The sequence below is a fragment of the Ailuropoda melanoleuca genome, chromosome 11 (assembly GCF_002007445.2).
Source record: "Ailuropoda melanoleuca isolate Jingjing chromosome 11, ASM200744v2, whole genome shotgun sequence".
In the NCBI taxonomy this organism is placed as follows: Eukaryota; Metazoa; Chordata; class Mammalia; order Carnivora; family Ursidae; genus Ailuropoda; species Ailuropoda melanoleuca.
In genome coordinates, this window is record NC_048228.1 from 77,363,737 (window position 1) to 77,377,744 (window position 14,008).

At 42.1% G+C, this 14,008-nt stretch overlaps 1 protein-coding gene across 12 annotated transcripts in view; it reads left to right on the forward strand.

Moving 5' to 3' along the window:
- APBB2 (amyloid beta precursor protein binding family B member 2) overlaps window positions 1-14,008 on the forward strand; it is a 318,990-nt gene that overhangs the window by 56,295 nt on the left and 248,687 nt on the right. For 10 of the 12 annotated variants that reach the window (XM_034671908.1, XM_034671900.1, XM_034671907.1 and 7 more), the window contains one exon: window positions 9,942-10,057. The exons of the other annotated variants lie outside the window; for them this stretch is intronic. The gene's annotated coding sequence lies outside the window, so the exon portion shown is untranslated. The remainder of the gene's footprint in view (window positions 1-9,941; window positions 10,058-14,008) is intronic. 12 annotated transcript variants of the gene reach the window in all.

Genomic DNA, 14,008 nt, shown 5'->3' on the forward strand with positions numbered 1-14,008 from the left:
GACCCGGATGGGTGGCGTCTATCTCTCGGTTTTGTCTCTCTTTTGGGGAGGCACATTGCCCAGTTGCTTCTTGAGAAAGAGTGTATATAATTTTTTTTTTTTTTGAGATCTGGCGTGTGTGAAAATATCATTTAGTTTCTCCTCACATACGATTGATATAGAACTTAAAGTTGGAAATTATTTTCCCTGAGAGTTTTGGAGGCCTCGTTCCGTATTCTCCTGCTTCCAATTTTATTATTGAATTGTTGGATGCTTTTTTGATTCTGGTTACTTTACATGTGACTTTTTTGAGGGGATGGGGGGAGCATCTAGAGTCTTTTTTTTTTTAATCCCCTAATGTTCTGGGATTCCATGATAATGTGCCTTGCTCTATAACTTTTTTCATTCATTGTGAAGATTTTTGTGTGTGGGGTGGGTGGAGGATAATTTTCTTCCCACTGTTTTTTTGTATTCTGTCTTTTCTGGAACTCTGATTTGTCAAATGCTGGAACTTTTGTATTTTTCTTTCAGTTTATTGTTCAAAAAAATTTCTGACCTCTATTCATACATCTTTTTCTTCTACTCTTGGGGAACATTTACCTTTATTATCTTTTAACTGTTCTGTGGATTTTTTATGTCTGTGATCATAATATTAATTTTTAAGAATTCTTTCTTGCTCTAGCTATATTTCTATTTTTATGGCATCCTATTCTTTCTTTGCTTTATGGGTGCAATATCTTTTACCCCTTGCCGTTAATAATGTATATATGAAGTTTTTATCCTGCTTCCAACGTTGACTCTATTTTAAAGTTTTTATTTGTCACATTAGACTCTTTATCATGTGGCTGGTGATTGTTTGCTGTCCATGTGATGTATATGGAGACACTAAAAACTGGAAACCCTCTGCGTGAGCGGGTTGACAAGCTTTCTCTCTCTTGTCAACTGGTGGCCTTATGACTGGATGATTTTTTCTTTTCAGAAGCTGCCTTTCTCCGTAGTTTTAGTAACTGTAGATCTCTTTTCTTGGGCTGGTTAGTTGCTCCCGAAAAGTGTTCCAATCTCCTACATGGCTGCTGCTCTAGGAGCCCAGCAAGGGAAGGGGCTTTGAGTCTCTCCATTCAGAGTGTACAATTTTCACTTAGTCCTCTCTGTGTGATGCCTCCACCTGTGTCACTGTTCCTTGTGTTCCTGAGTCCAGACCTTCTCAGGTTTAACCTTTGCAGGGAGCAAACCTGAGGTGGAGGGAGAGACAGTTGACAAGCTTCATGGTGAGGAAGGATCTGCAAGTTTACTCCCTAAAACATCTTGCAAGCAATCCTTTGATTTTCGGTGGCACCCCCATGCTGCCCTCTCCTTCCAGCCTGGACTTTTTATGTAACTGTGCTTGAATTTATACTTTCCTAATGTTCCATGTCCTATATTGGCTTGCTTCCTCCTGACAGTTCTGTCTGTAGGCATTTAAGTTTTGTCTGTCCCTGCATTGAAAATTTACTCATCATTGGCCTATCTGATTTCTATTTTCCCAAAATTTTTCTATTAATTTTCTCCTCTTCCATTCTCTTTTCTCTTTGTGAATTTATTTCTGCCTCTTGCTTAGTGTCATTTAGTGGGGTTTTGGAGGGAATGGAGTTAAGTATGTGATCATAATCAACCACGTAGAACTGAAAATCCTTATTAATGGACTTTTGAGATTTGACCTTTCAATTCGGATTCATGGTTGTCTGGTCCATTAAAGAAAAGTTTATTTCGTTATTTCAGGATAAATTCCATTTACTATACTTTTCAGTCTCATTAAAAAATTGTTACTGTCATTGGCAAAATGAGCTGGGTGTCACCCTTTCTTGATTTGAGTACCTAATGGGAAAAAGGGTTAGTTATCTCGAAGGTATAAATTTGAAGTGTGACCTTAAACCCAGCCACAGGAATAACATACAATCTCCAAAATTACAAAGAAATGACTTCTGTTCCTTAGGGTTTTTCATGGCCTTAATCCCACTTGCATCAATCTTTCTTAGATTACCTGCTAGGTTGACTTGAGTTGTGTCCAAGGTTGAAAAACATACCTTTCTATGGGGTCCCAGTTGTATTGTATGGGATACTGAGTTTCCATGAGCTATCGCTATAGATTCCGTGGAACAACATTAGACCATGACGTCTTCTCCGTTTCTAGGATAAAATTACTCAGAGTATCTCTTGTAAAATGTGGAACGGTCTATAATGTGCCAAAGCTTATGTTATTGAACATGTAAACACCACAGCAGAGTCAGGACCATATACGATCTGTCTTTCAACTTTTTCCTTAAATTTTTTTTAGTACTCCCATTTTAACAGTAACAGCTGATTTCTTTCTTTCTTTCTTTCTTCTTCCTTCCTTCCTTCCTTCCTTCCTTCCTTCCTTCCTTCCTTCCTTCCTTCCTTCTTTTTTTACAGTTTGTAACATGTTATTAAGGTATAGCATGGATTACTGTAAAATTATCATGGGCCTTAGTCAACTATTGTAAAGCAGAGAGGAAGCCAATTCAGATTTTAAAGGTTTTGTGTCTTGCAGGATTTGAATGACTATAGAGGAATCTGATCTGATGCCTAATCTAGAGTTTATAGAATCTTTAAAAAAAAAACACTGTTTACCTTCACATGGTAGAATTAATATTTTTCTGTTTGAGACACCTCATGTTCTTTGTTGATAAATCAAGATTGAGAGTATGGAGAGGTTCAGAGAGGAAACGTTTCTATTTTGAAGGTTCCCGTTTTCATCATGATACGTAAAGAGTGGCAGGCAGCTGTTTTGTGCTAAAGCTTACTAGAAGTGTCGCTGCCTCTGAGCAATAAGCAGGAAATGCTTCTGTCCTTAAAACCAAAAATAGATGCTCTTTCTCATTATCATAACTCAAAAGATCATCTTTTTTAATGAGATGGGCACATCCCTTGTGGTTTTCACAGATTTAAGGATCAGATTACTTAATGCAGAGTCGGAGAATAAATAGCTCTGATAAGCTAGATAATGGAAATTTTACTGAAAGCTGAAACAAGAACTTTGTTCTTTCTCTTTCTGTAATTTTTTTCACCTCTTCCTTTTATTTTTCATTTATTATTTTTGATGACTCCTAAAGGAATTTACCTGTCTTATTTTTTTTTAAAGATTTTATTTATTTATTTGACAGAGATAGACAGCCAGCGAGAGAGGGAACACAAGCAGGGGGAGTGGGAGAGGAAGAAGCAGGCTCACAACGGAGGAGCCTGATGTGGGGCTCGATCCCATAACGCCGGGATCACGCCCTGAGCCAAAGGCAGACGCTTAACCGCTGTGCCACCCAGGTGCCCCTACCTGTCTTATTTTAAGATGTTGATACGTTTGTATATTTCTCTCTGTATTTTAACTTCAAAAGATCATCATCAGGGGAGGAAAAAAATTTTTGCAAGAATTGGATGTGTTAGGATTTAGGTATACTGTATAGAGTCTAAGTTGCGTTAGACAACTCTGCAAAGTATTGTGTATTAATGTGTTGGCAGTTGGGAGGATAAAAATTTCTTCTTTGCTGATTTTAGAAAGTTCTGCCTGTGTTTTGGAAAGTGGGGCAAGGGAAACTAAAGAGAAACAAGTAGAAGTATTTCAAGGGAAATAAGGTAATGTATGTGAAAGTGCTTTATAAACTTCTAAATACCATGAAGACGTTAGTTACTATTGTTGCAAGTCTCAACTTCAAGTGAGAAAAAAGATCCACAAAGATTTAGAAAAAGAAACATGGGAAAAAGAGAGAAGAACTAACTTGGATAAGAAAAAGTTAAGGAAGAAAGATTGTAATAGGAGAGTTTTACATTCTAGTGGTTTTTTTTAAAATCTGAAAATATAGTAGTACTTGTACTTTTTATTTAAGCAGTTAAGTTAAAAATGTTTTATAAACCAGAAGGGAAGTTCTGTGGAAAATAATTTGGGGAAGAAATCTTATCATATGAGTTGGCGAGATTTGGGTGGAAAGCACGAGACAGATGACTTTCTCAGCTCTAAATAAAGATCCGTGTGTCATAGGGCTTTTGTGTAGTACTTTCACTTAATTGAGGTTTAATTGCCATTTGTTGATATTGTCTGAACCAGGCATTTGTTCTCATTCACGCCTTTGCAAGGTAGGTATCATTAACCTATTTTACAGATGAGGCATAGAAGTCTAATGAACTCTCCTCCAACCACTTACTTCTCCAATGGCAAAGCCCTCATTCACCCAAGTTTTGAGTTTATTCCCACATCTCCAGATACTTCCCATCAGAGCAATTGATTCCATTGTGTTTCTGGATATTCAGCCTATTGGATTTCTCTGAAGGAAATCCTTGTTAAATAACAGTGGTCAACTTATAAATATCACCCCCAGGGCATGTTTTAGGCCAAGGAAGACATCTCAGCTACCCAGGCATGGGTTCAGAGTCTGTGCACTGTGCCCTTCAGACCTTATCTGGAGTTTGGTATTTTTAAGTTTAGTTCTTTTATACTTTTACATTTTATTTGGTTTCCAGAATTGTAGCGGACTTGAGAAAGGGAAGGGTTCCTACTCTGACCAGTGAGACTTGACTCTTGAGGACAAGGGCAGGGAGGGAAAGCATTTCCTCAAGCAGAGTAGTCAGCGACCTTTGAGCGGAAGAGCGAACAGCCCTCTGGGCGTCGGAGGCCTGTCTCGCCACTGGCCTTTCTTTATAGGCAGGTCTAGTCTAGTTACCAGCAGTGCACACTTTCTTTTATTAGTTTCTTTTTTAAAATTTTTAAAAAAGATTTCATTTATTTCAGAGAGAGAAACTGATATAGAGAGAGCATGAGCAGCGGGGAGGGGGAGAGAGGAAGGGGGAGAAGCAGACTCTGTGCTGAGCAGGGAGCCCGATGTGGGACTCGATCTGAGGAGCTTGGGATCGTGACCTGAGCCGAAGGCAGACGTTTAACAAACTGAGCCACCCAGGTGCCCCCCAGCTGTGCACACTTGAAGCCAGTCTTACTCCTGTCCCTCTGCACCATAGATTTATCTTCCGCTAGGATCCGGGCTTGTCTTGGCTCTAGACCTGGATCTGTAACTTGGAGTTCACCTTTAGCTCTCCGGAGTGTTTTTATACCTGTGCTTTCCTTGCTGTTTGAACGTCAACAGTATCTTACTTTTGATTCTCAGAGTGTTCTGTTGCTTTGGTAGGAACTCCGCCCCTGCCAGCTCTGGTCATGGTGGTAGAAACTCAACTTCTGCCTACTTTCTGCTGGACCAGCTCCCTTACCTCAGTGTTCTTCTCTCTTCCAACACAGCAAGATAATTGGTAGTCATACTGACGATCCCATGTCACCCAAGATTAATTATATTCTGAATGCCGCAAGAAAGCATGACATTTTAGAAAAAAAAAATTAATCCAGTATGGTTGAAATCAAACCCATTTTATTACTTAGATGGGTAGTCCTTCAACTATTATGAAAATCTTGATCATTCTCAATATCGTCTTATTCCTTGAGGTTTCTAAAAAGCAGAAATTACATAGTATTATATTACAATGGCATAGTGAGGCAGAGAATTGTAATTTAATGAGTTACAAAATATATCATTTTTGAAGAACATAACCGATTTTTTTAGTAGCTTGTACTACCTTTCGTATCAAAAAATGGTTCATTAAACAAAGTCTTTCTTTTTTTTTAACACTTTGTTTACAAACTTCTCTTTTAGGTCAATAGCAGCAAATACCTGAGTACAGATATTACGATATCATAAAATAGTTAAAAAGGGAGCAAGTCGTGCAAGTGGTTGTTGACATGAAATGTTTATTTTGGAGAGAATGCTTGGCGTTTTTGCATAATAAGAATTTGTAGGAGAGGCAGGAAGCATTAATGTACTTGTTGAGGATTAATGTCCTTGTAGAGCATTTGTGTTTGTGAATATGTTATGGATAGTACCATAAATATAGTAATTAAAAAGTTGCACACTAAACATTTTGTGGACTGGCATAAATATCCCTCTCCTCCCCTTCGATGGCCTGGCTTCAAGTGAATAGTGCTTTGTTCATCTTGGTTTCTTAGTATTCTGAGTCAAGCATAGGAGGAAGTATGGTGGTCTCGAAGATTTATTTCCTTCTTGGGGTATTGCTGAGCAGGTGGGCAGAAACAGATTTGATGTTTTCAGGACTGAGTTATTTTTTTACAGTACAGAAAAATGTCACCTGATACCTACTAAAAAACCAAACCACAACAAAAAACAGCAACAACCCACTCTTGCTCACTTCGGGAAATTCTATCATTACAGTTATTTCCAGACAGAACCGCAGCGTGCTGCTGGGTAAGCTGTTGATGCGTTCCGTAGGGTTGTTGATACCTCTTATGTGCTGTGAAAGAAGTGAAACGATGAATAATATACGTATATATTAGGACGAAGACAGAGACCCGTACTGAGTGAATTTTCTGAATTTTCGAGGAAGCGAGACTTGATTATCTCATTACTATCTGTTGCCCTGGCTTGAACTTAAGCAGGTTGCTGTGGCATGAGCATCTGGGAGGAGAGGCGCCCTGCTGTGAGAGTAATGACGTCCTGTCCTTCACACAGGAGAACAAAGAAGGCAGACAGATGTAAAGTGGGCAATTTCTATTCCTTTGTATGCTCGGAATGTTCGTACCTACCAATTTTCCCATTTACGAGGCATCCTGGTTTTCATAATTTTATTATTTCTGAATCCTCTTACTTAGCACACAATATGCATTTATGAGTTCATAAAGAGTTTCTTCCGTGAGGAGGAAAGGAGAGGCAGTTGAGTGTGATTTGCAGCTTGGCTTTGAGTCGATTAGGCTGGGAAGGGAAGGAATAGACTATTTCTATTCTCACCATTTAATTGGCCTCTTACCTCCTAGTTGTGAGAACTCTTCACTTATGTATTGGTTTATTGACTGATTCCATATTGATTGACTGCTTACTAGGTCTCCTATGAGCTGGGAATGCAAAGAAGGATGGCCCAGTTGGTAGGTAGGTTTCCAGTGGCTTTGGAACCATCTCCATCCTGGCTGACTTCAACGTCGGTGACATGTTTATCTAGAATTCTGAAATTCTGCCATCTCCCAAAAACGGCCTGGAGATGTTCATGGTAACGGAATAGACAAACTGTGGAGTGGCCTCACAGCTTTTGAGATCACAGAGTCTGCCTGGAGAACATAGAATCTACTTTCCAAGGTGTTTTCCATTCCATTAGACTTTCTAATGAACCTTGCTGTTTTGTCGTTACTGGAACGCTTTCCAAGAACTAAGTCACTTCACCAACTTCTGGGTTTGCCAGAACCCAAGATGGAAGAGGGGACAGGAACCCAAGGGGGATGACAGTGCAGCTGTCTGAAGAGGCATGGCATCTGGGCCCTCCCGGGGGCGGTGCTGCTGCCAGTTCCGCTCCCCTCTCCTTGACTTCATTTGCATTAGGTTAGCTGTGCTGGGAGGGGTCTTTGTATTGAAGCATCTTAAAAAGCATTGTGAGATGGTGGGCGTGGCTTCACTTAATGAAATATAACTTATATAAACCTTTGGAAAGGTTGGCATCACAAACCAAAGATCATTTTGAGAGCCTTCTTCTGAATGTTTTACTTATACGATTTTTTTTTGATACTATGAAGTTCTACTATGGGTGTGCTCACCTCTCAAATGCCCCTTACCCCCTTGACAGGCACTGGTGTGTATGTTTATTTACCTTAAAACAGGGTTGGGCTATTTCAATTTTGGAGGGAACCAAGATTTTCAAGATCTAAGTTGTCAAACCATGTACACGTCAGCCCATGCTCAGTAAAGAGCCTTGCCGGCTATTTTAGCTACGATGTTGTTGTCATTTCCCCTGTTGCCTCCAAAATCCCCATGCTCTTACCTGTAGACTGGCTCTAACTAGATTTGTCTCTATTCCTCTAATTCTCGTATTCCTCTAATATCAGAGGTTGTGGATTTCCCTTCCTGCTCAAGGTCAGCCCCTTCATCTGTACTCCTGACCCTTTCCACCACCTCCACAGGGATCTTATTCCATCTTTCCCTTCTCCCTCTTGTATTCTCGGCCTTCCTCTCTCTACTGATTCCTTCCACTCATCGATACGGATTTCTGTTTGCACCTGCCCCTTCCAACAACTGTCCATTCTCCCTCCTCTTCTCTTCTGCTCACTCTCTTTTCTTGGCTGCCACCATGTCACTGAAACTACACTCAACCAGTGACTACTTACGTGGCAAATCCAAAGGTATGTTTTTCATTTCTTATCTTTATTCATCTTGTTGTATCCTGTTGTACCTCTCTGCCTTTCTTCTTCGGTCTTCTTCCTTTTCCCGTTCTATCATTGTTCCCATTCTCAAGGGGTCTGCTTTTCAGCCCTCGTCCTTTCTCCTTGCTCTACCCACATTCCTTCAGGGTCATCACCCACTAACCTAATTTCTGCTCTCTCTGTGTAATGATCACGTAGATGCCTTTACACTTTGCTCAGCTTTCTTCCCCAAGCTTCAGGCTCAAGAATATGTGGGGGGGGGGCCCACCCGAATATTCTGCACCTCAATTTCTAATGCCCCAAACAAAACCCCTTGTCTTCCTTATTAAACTTGTTCATCCTTCTGTATTTTCTACTCAGTCGTCACTCCCACCGCCTACGTGTAGCTAATCACCAAGTTATTCTGCTGTTTAGTGTCTGGATGTTTCCCAAGTACTAATTCTTCTCTCCTCCCCCTCCTCCCCACTTTCCTAATGCCCACCCTTCCTCTCATACCAAACAGGCAGACTGGCTTAGTGGCCTCTGTGTCTCCACTCTGCCGTCTTTGAATCCATCCAGAGAGAGTAATGCATCTGAAACCTAGATCTGGCCCATCAGTGGCTGTCTGCAACCAGAATAAAGTCAGAGTCTGGAGCGTGTAGACAGGTTAGGATGACGCTCCAGGCTTCTTCCCTGGCCGTACCCTAGAGAGTCTAGCAGCACTGAATTTCACCATGCAGTTTCTTACCTCTGCCTTTTCCATTCTATTGTCTCCTGTTCCCAGCCTGGCTAAGCCCCACCCAGCCTGAGGACATGTTAGGCAATCAATTTACTTGGAAGCCTTCCCTACCTTCTCCATTTCTGGGTTCAGTGCCCCACTTGACGTGAGTCTGTCATCGCACCCATCTTTTGGGGTGGTTTATGTGTATCTCTTGGCCCCACAGGATTTCACTTTCCTTCACGACGGAGACAGTGTCTCATTCCTGTTTGTAGGTCCAGTGCCTGGCCCAGGGCTTGGCATCTAAGGGGGTGTTCAGTGTATGTTTTTCAAATGAGAAATTAATAATGACAGAAAATCAATGTGATGTCTACAAAAATGAGCAGAAGTAATTATGCATAATCGTTGCCTCTAGGAGGGGGCATGAAGGGGGCTTCTGGGGTGCTGAGAATGTTCTAGGTTTTGGTCTGCTGTGTTCAGTTTAGGAAAATTCATTGAGCTGTTCATGTACAGTATGTGTACTTTTCTATATTTATGTTACACTTCAATGGAAAGTTGTTTGTTTTTTTTTTTAAACCAGTCTGATGTCTTGTCTACCCAATGCAGAAATTTTCTTTTTTCTTTCAAGCTCTTAGAGTTTTTACAGGATATTTGTTCGGACGTCACAGCAAAGAAGCAGGCTGGAGTGTTCCTTGACTTTAGGGAGGAGTGAGATGAGAACCAACAAGATGTGGGTGGGATTGCCTGGTCTTCTAAAGTGGGCCCGTGAGGGCCAGCCCCATGGCTAGACTTGCAGTGACCTGTGCTTCTGTCACCCCATTACAGGGGCCACACGCTAATCGTCCGCAAGCCCTGTGCCTGCCCGCAGTGACAGTGAGACTTCAGCTCACATGTGACTATGAATAATTCATGAGTGTGGTTATCTGGAAATTTGTGGTCATCATTAGCATTTTAATGAAAAAAAATGTCGTCATTATCCTAAATCTCTGTTTTGTTTGACTTTTTTTTTTTTTTGGTCTCTCCCCCCACCCCCCACCCCAGCAAACCATCTCCATCTTTCCTGAGTACTTGGAAACTGCCAAGTCCCCTGCTAATGTGCTGACTGGTCACTATGGGCAGACGGTACCCGGAGGCTCCCTGTCACCCAGGCAGCTCATGTACGTATGGGATTGGATCTCCCTTTTTTCCCCTTTAACTTTCATTGTAGAATATTGCAGAGCATTGGTGAAGGTTCGTAAGATTTAAATGAGAGGGTTTAGAAATGCAGGAGGATGGATTGCTCTAGGGGACGTGTTTAATATTGAAAGATGAGAAATGTTATTGAAGTTCGGGTTTGTCTAATCCGGTGGCCATAGAAGGCCAGAAGTGTGTATGAGCAATCTCCCTTTTCTCTTTCAATGCATCGGTTCATGGACAGGGTTTGTATTTTTTTTTTTTAAGCTTTCCTCTTTTGCATCACCATATATAACATTTGAAACAGTAGCAATGCTATAAATTAATAATTTCCTACTGATTTTTACAATTCTCTTAAATAAAAGAATCCCTGGGCTCAGACGAGAGGTCCTCCGGTGCATGTCATTGTCGAATACGCCTTAGGGAGAGAGTCCCTTACTCTTGTCAGCATTCTCCAAAGGAGGAAACTCCTGATTCCCTCAGTGGTGACTTTCAATGTCTCACAAAATTTGAATTTTTCCAGTTATAGTCTTTTGGGAATGGCTATGGTTGTGGCCTACCCCTGATTGACTTAGGAGAAAAAGTATTATTGCCCTTTTAATCATCTCCCTTATTTCTATAAAGGAGAGTTTGTCATAAACTTATTTTTTTGTTCCAGTGAGTCTTTTAGCTTTGGGCTGGCTGCTTAGATATTTATTTGCTTTTGTTGCTTCCTTTGGACCTCTGGAATTTTGGCTTCAAATCAGGGGTATGCTTGGGGTAGTTCCCCAGAGTGCCTTTGCTCCCATATTCTTTTCATCGTTATGTTTATTCATATTCACCTTTAAGTCTTATTTCCTTGTACATCTCCATTTTTTTCTTCATAGGAAAGTTAGAACTGCCCTCAAACCCTCCCCCAGACAATCGCTTCTAAAATAAGCCAGGTGGTTAGAAGCAGCAGGGGACGGGAAGGCTGACAACAGAGCGGAGATTCACCCGCCAGTGATGCCGCCCGCACGGGTGGGATAAACAGCTTCTATGCGGCTCCTTCAGTATCCTCCAATGGCATGACTCCATTACCCTAAAATTAGCAGTTTTCATAGTGAACATGGGAAAAAATTTACCCTTGTATACTGTAAAACAGAGGTCAGCACACTGGTCCGTGGGCCAGATCTAGCCCACGCCTGTTTTTGTAGGAGCTAACAATGGTTTTCATATTTTTAAATGGTTATGTCAGTACCTACAGAATCTACTTTGCCTCTTGGCCCTCAGAGCCAAAAATACCTACGGTCTGTCCTATTAAGAAAAAACTTGCCTCTTCCTGCTCTGGAAGACGTTGGAAGCCATGTGCTGTGATTGAAACATGGGACATTGTTATTTTTTGACCAGTTTCAGCTGGCAGAAATGCTAATTTTATGTGGTTCAGTCTACTGTGTTTGGAAGAATATTCTTCTTTCAGAATGGTTAAAATGTTAAAGTTTGGGTTCTTGGGGTGTAGGAAGTACATTGACTTGGAAAATTCATGCCTGTGGACCTGCTCGTGGTTCACCGTCTTCATGAGTGACTCATTGTACGTCTTTGGAGTTTTCCAAGGGGCTCTGAGCTTCAAAGTCCGGGCTGTCAAGTAGTTGAAAGGGTGCCTTTCTCCTTCACTTGACTGACTGCTCATTAAGAGCTCTCTAGGAGAAAGCTGTCCTCATTTTACCCTTCCTGGGTGCCAGGAACATGCTAGCCATTCCCAGAGGCCTCCGCTGCGCACGTCACTGGTGCTTTTTTCCTGGTGGGAAGGAGGGGGCTACGTTCTGCAGTGGGCACACACGACGGTCCCTTGGCCTTCAGCATGTTTGCATAGCCCCTTGCTTGAAACATCCTTCCCAGGAACTAGAACCTGGTGCTCACCCTTTTGTTCTTTTCATCTCCTTTTTACAGTGTTGTTGATCCCTTGGTTCAGTATGTTCAAACCATCATTTATTTTATGGGGTATGTTTTCTGTTCTCCTCTTCTTCCCCCCTTGTACCTCCCTCCTTCTTATTATTAAATAAGATTTGCTGGTTGAAACCTCCACCTGACATTGTTTCGTGGCCACTCTCAGTGGTAGGAAGCATTAACCTCAGCTGCTCTGTCTCCTGTCACCTAAGGCAAGAAAGTTAAGATGACTTGGAGCCTCTTGGCCAGGACTGGGTCTGAACAGGACCCCACTGTTCATGGAGAAGAGAAAGTATTTCAGGAGAAAAAAAATTCTCTCGAGTTTATGATTTTGTCCTTACGTGCGATCAGAAGCATCGGCCAAGGGTGGATGGTACACAGTGCTGTGCTCTGAACCATTTTGAGGCTCACAGGGAAAATTAGAGTTTTTAGATTTTCTTTTTTTTCTGTTTCGGGATTATTATTTTCCCATTCAAGGCTATCTTCTTTCAGGACAGGATGCTGTTCTTTGGTGGAAGGGGGAATGGCATCCATTGAACACCAAAAGAAGAAGTCAGAAACTAGAGTGGATCTCTTTAGTCTTTCCATGCTGATATCTGTGCTTGTGTTGAGACTAGTGTTTTGAACTTTTCCTGGAAGTTGCTAAGAAGATTGCACCCTTGTTTGCTTGTGTTTGTACCTAGCTGTTCCTCTGGGTGGCTATGGCTACTCTAACTCCAGCTGCCAGGGGCTGGACTGTGGCATTTGTCTCTTGACCTCTGGCCTGCAGTCTCTCGCCCTGCAAATTTGACTTGGGCATTTTTCCGGATTCATCTAACGGAAGCCTTGCTGCCGTCCCTGCTGAGAATGTTCGGTGTGTCCCCACTGGTCCAGAAGGTCACCCTGACATTTGAGTCTTCCACATTGTCTTTCGCTGCCCCTTATTTTAGGACCCATTACTCATGGTTAATAATAGTTGTTGTTGGTAGTGTTACTCCTTGGTGGATCTCTTACACTAGCCCAAGTGGCCTGGTCCTGCCAAGACACACTGTTGCCTTTGGGTCCCTGTGCCATCGCCCTGCTGGTTCCTCTTTGTGATGCAGGTCCGCCTTTTGACCGCCTGCTGGAACTCTACTCTGACGCGAGGGCACAGCAGCATTGCTGTCTTTCCCAGGAAGCTGCCCTGGTTTCCCAAATAGAAGCACGCGTCCATGTAGCTCTTCAGTCTCCCCCTGAAGCTTGCGTCCCAAATTGCTTTCTGTATTTTGGAGTATGTGTATATTTTGTCTGGACTTTGACACTAAACTCTTTTTCACTTGCCTCTTCTGCTCCATGTGTGAGGACAGAGCTTTATCTGTGATAGAGCCTCAGATATTTGTGGCATTACCTTGGGCTTGAGATGGGATCTGATCATTTCTTCAGGAAGCCCCTGTAAGGCATTTTACAGAGCTCCTGGCAGAAGTGGCACAGACGAAGGCCCCGGGGGCCGTAATTAGGGCCTCCAGGGCAGCCCAGGTGCTGTACCCTGTGCTGCTCACCCACCCCTGGCCCTCCTTCCACCTGCCTTTCCCTTTCTCAGAGGTGGGGGTTTCCTCCTCTTCTGTACTTAAGAACTTGCCATTTAAAAAGTTTAAGCAGGGGCACCCGGGTGGCTCAGTTGGCTAAGCATCTGACTCTTGATCTCAGCTCAGGTCTTGATCTCAGGGTCACAAGTTCAAGTCCCATGTTGGGCCTACTTAAAAAAATTCTTTTTTAAATAAATAAAATATAAAAAGTTTAAATAGTAATAGGTACATACGATTATTTCTTTTGGCCTTCCCTCCTTGACTTCCTTGCTGTTACTGATGAAAGGGATTGGTTTTGTTTGAGGCGCTACTACGGGCCACAAACTGTGGCCTGAAGTTACTAGAAGTATCTCATTTTGAACTGGATAAACTTTTAAAGGTTCATTTTATTATGAGGCTTGAAACAGCAAAGTAACTTGTCCGAGCAGAGTTGCAATTTGAGCCTAGGTTTCTCTGCTCGCCTGCTCCCATCTGTATCCTTTCCTG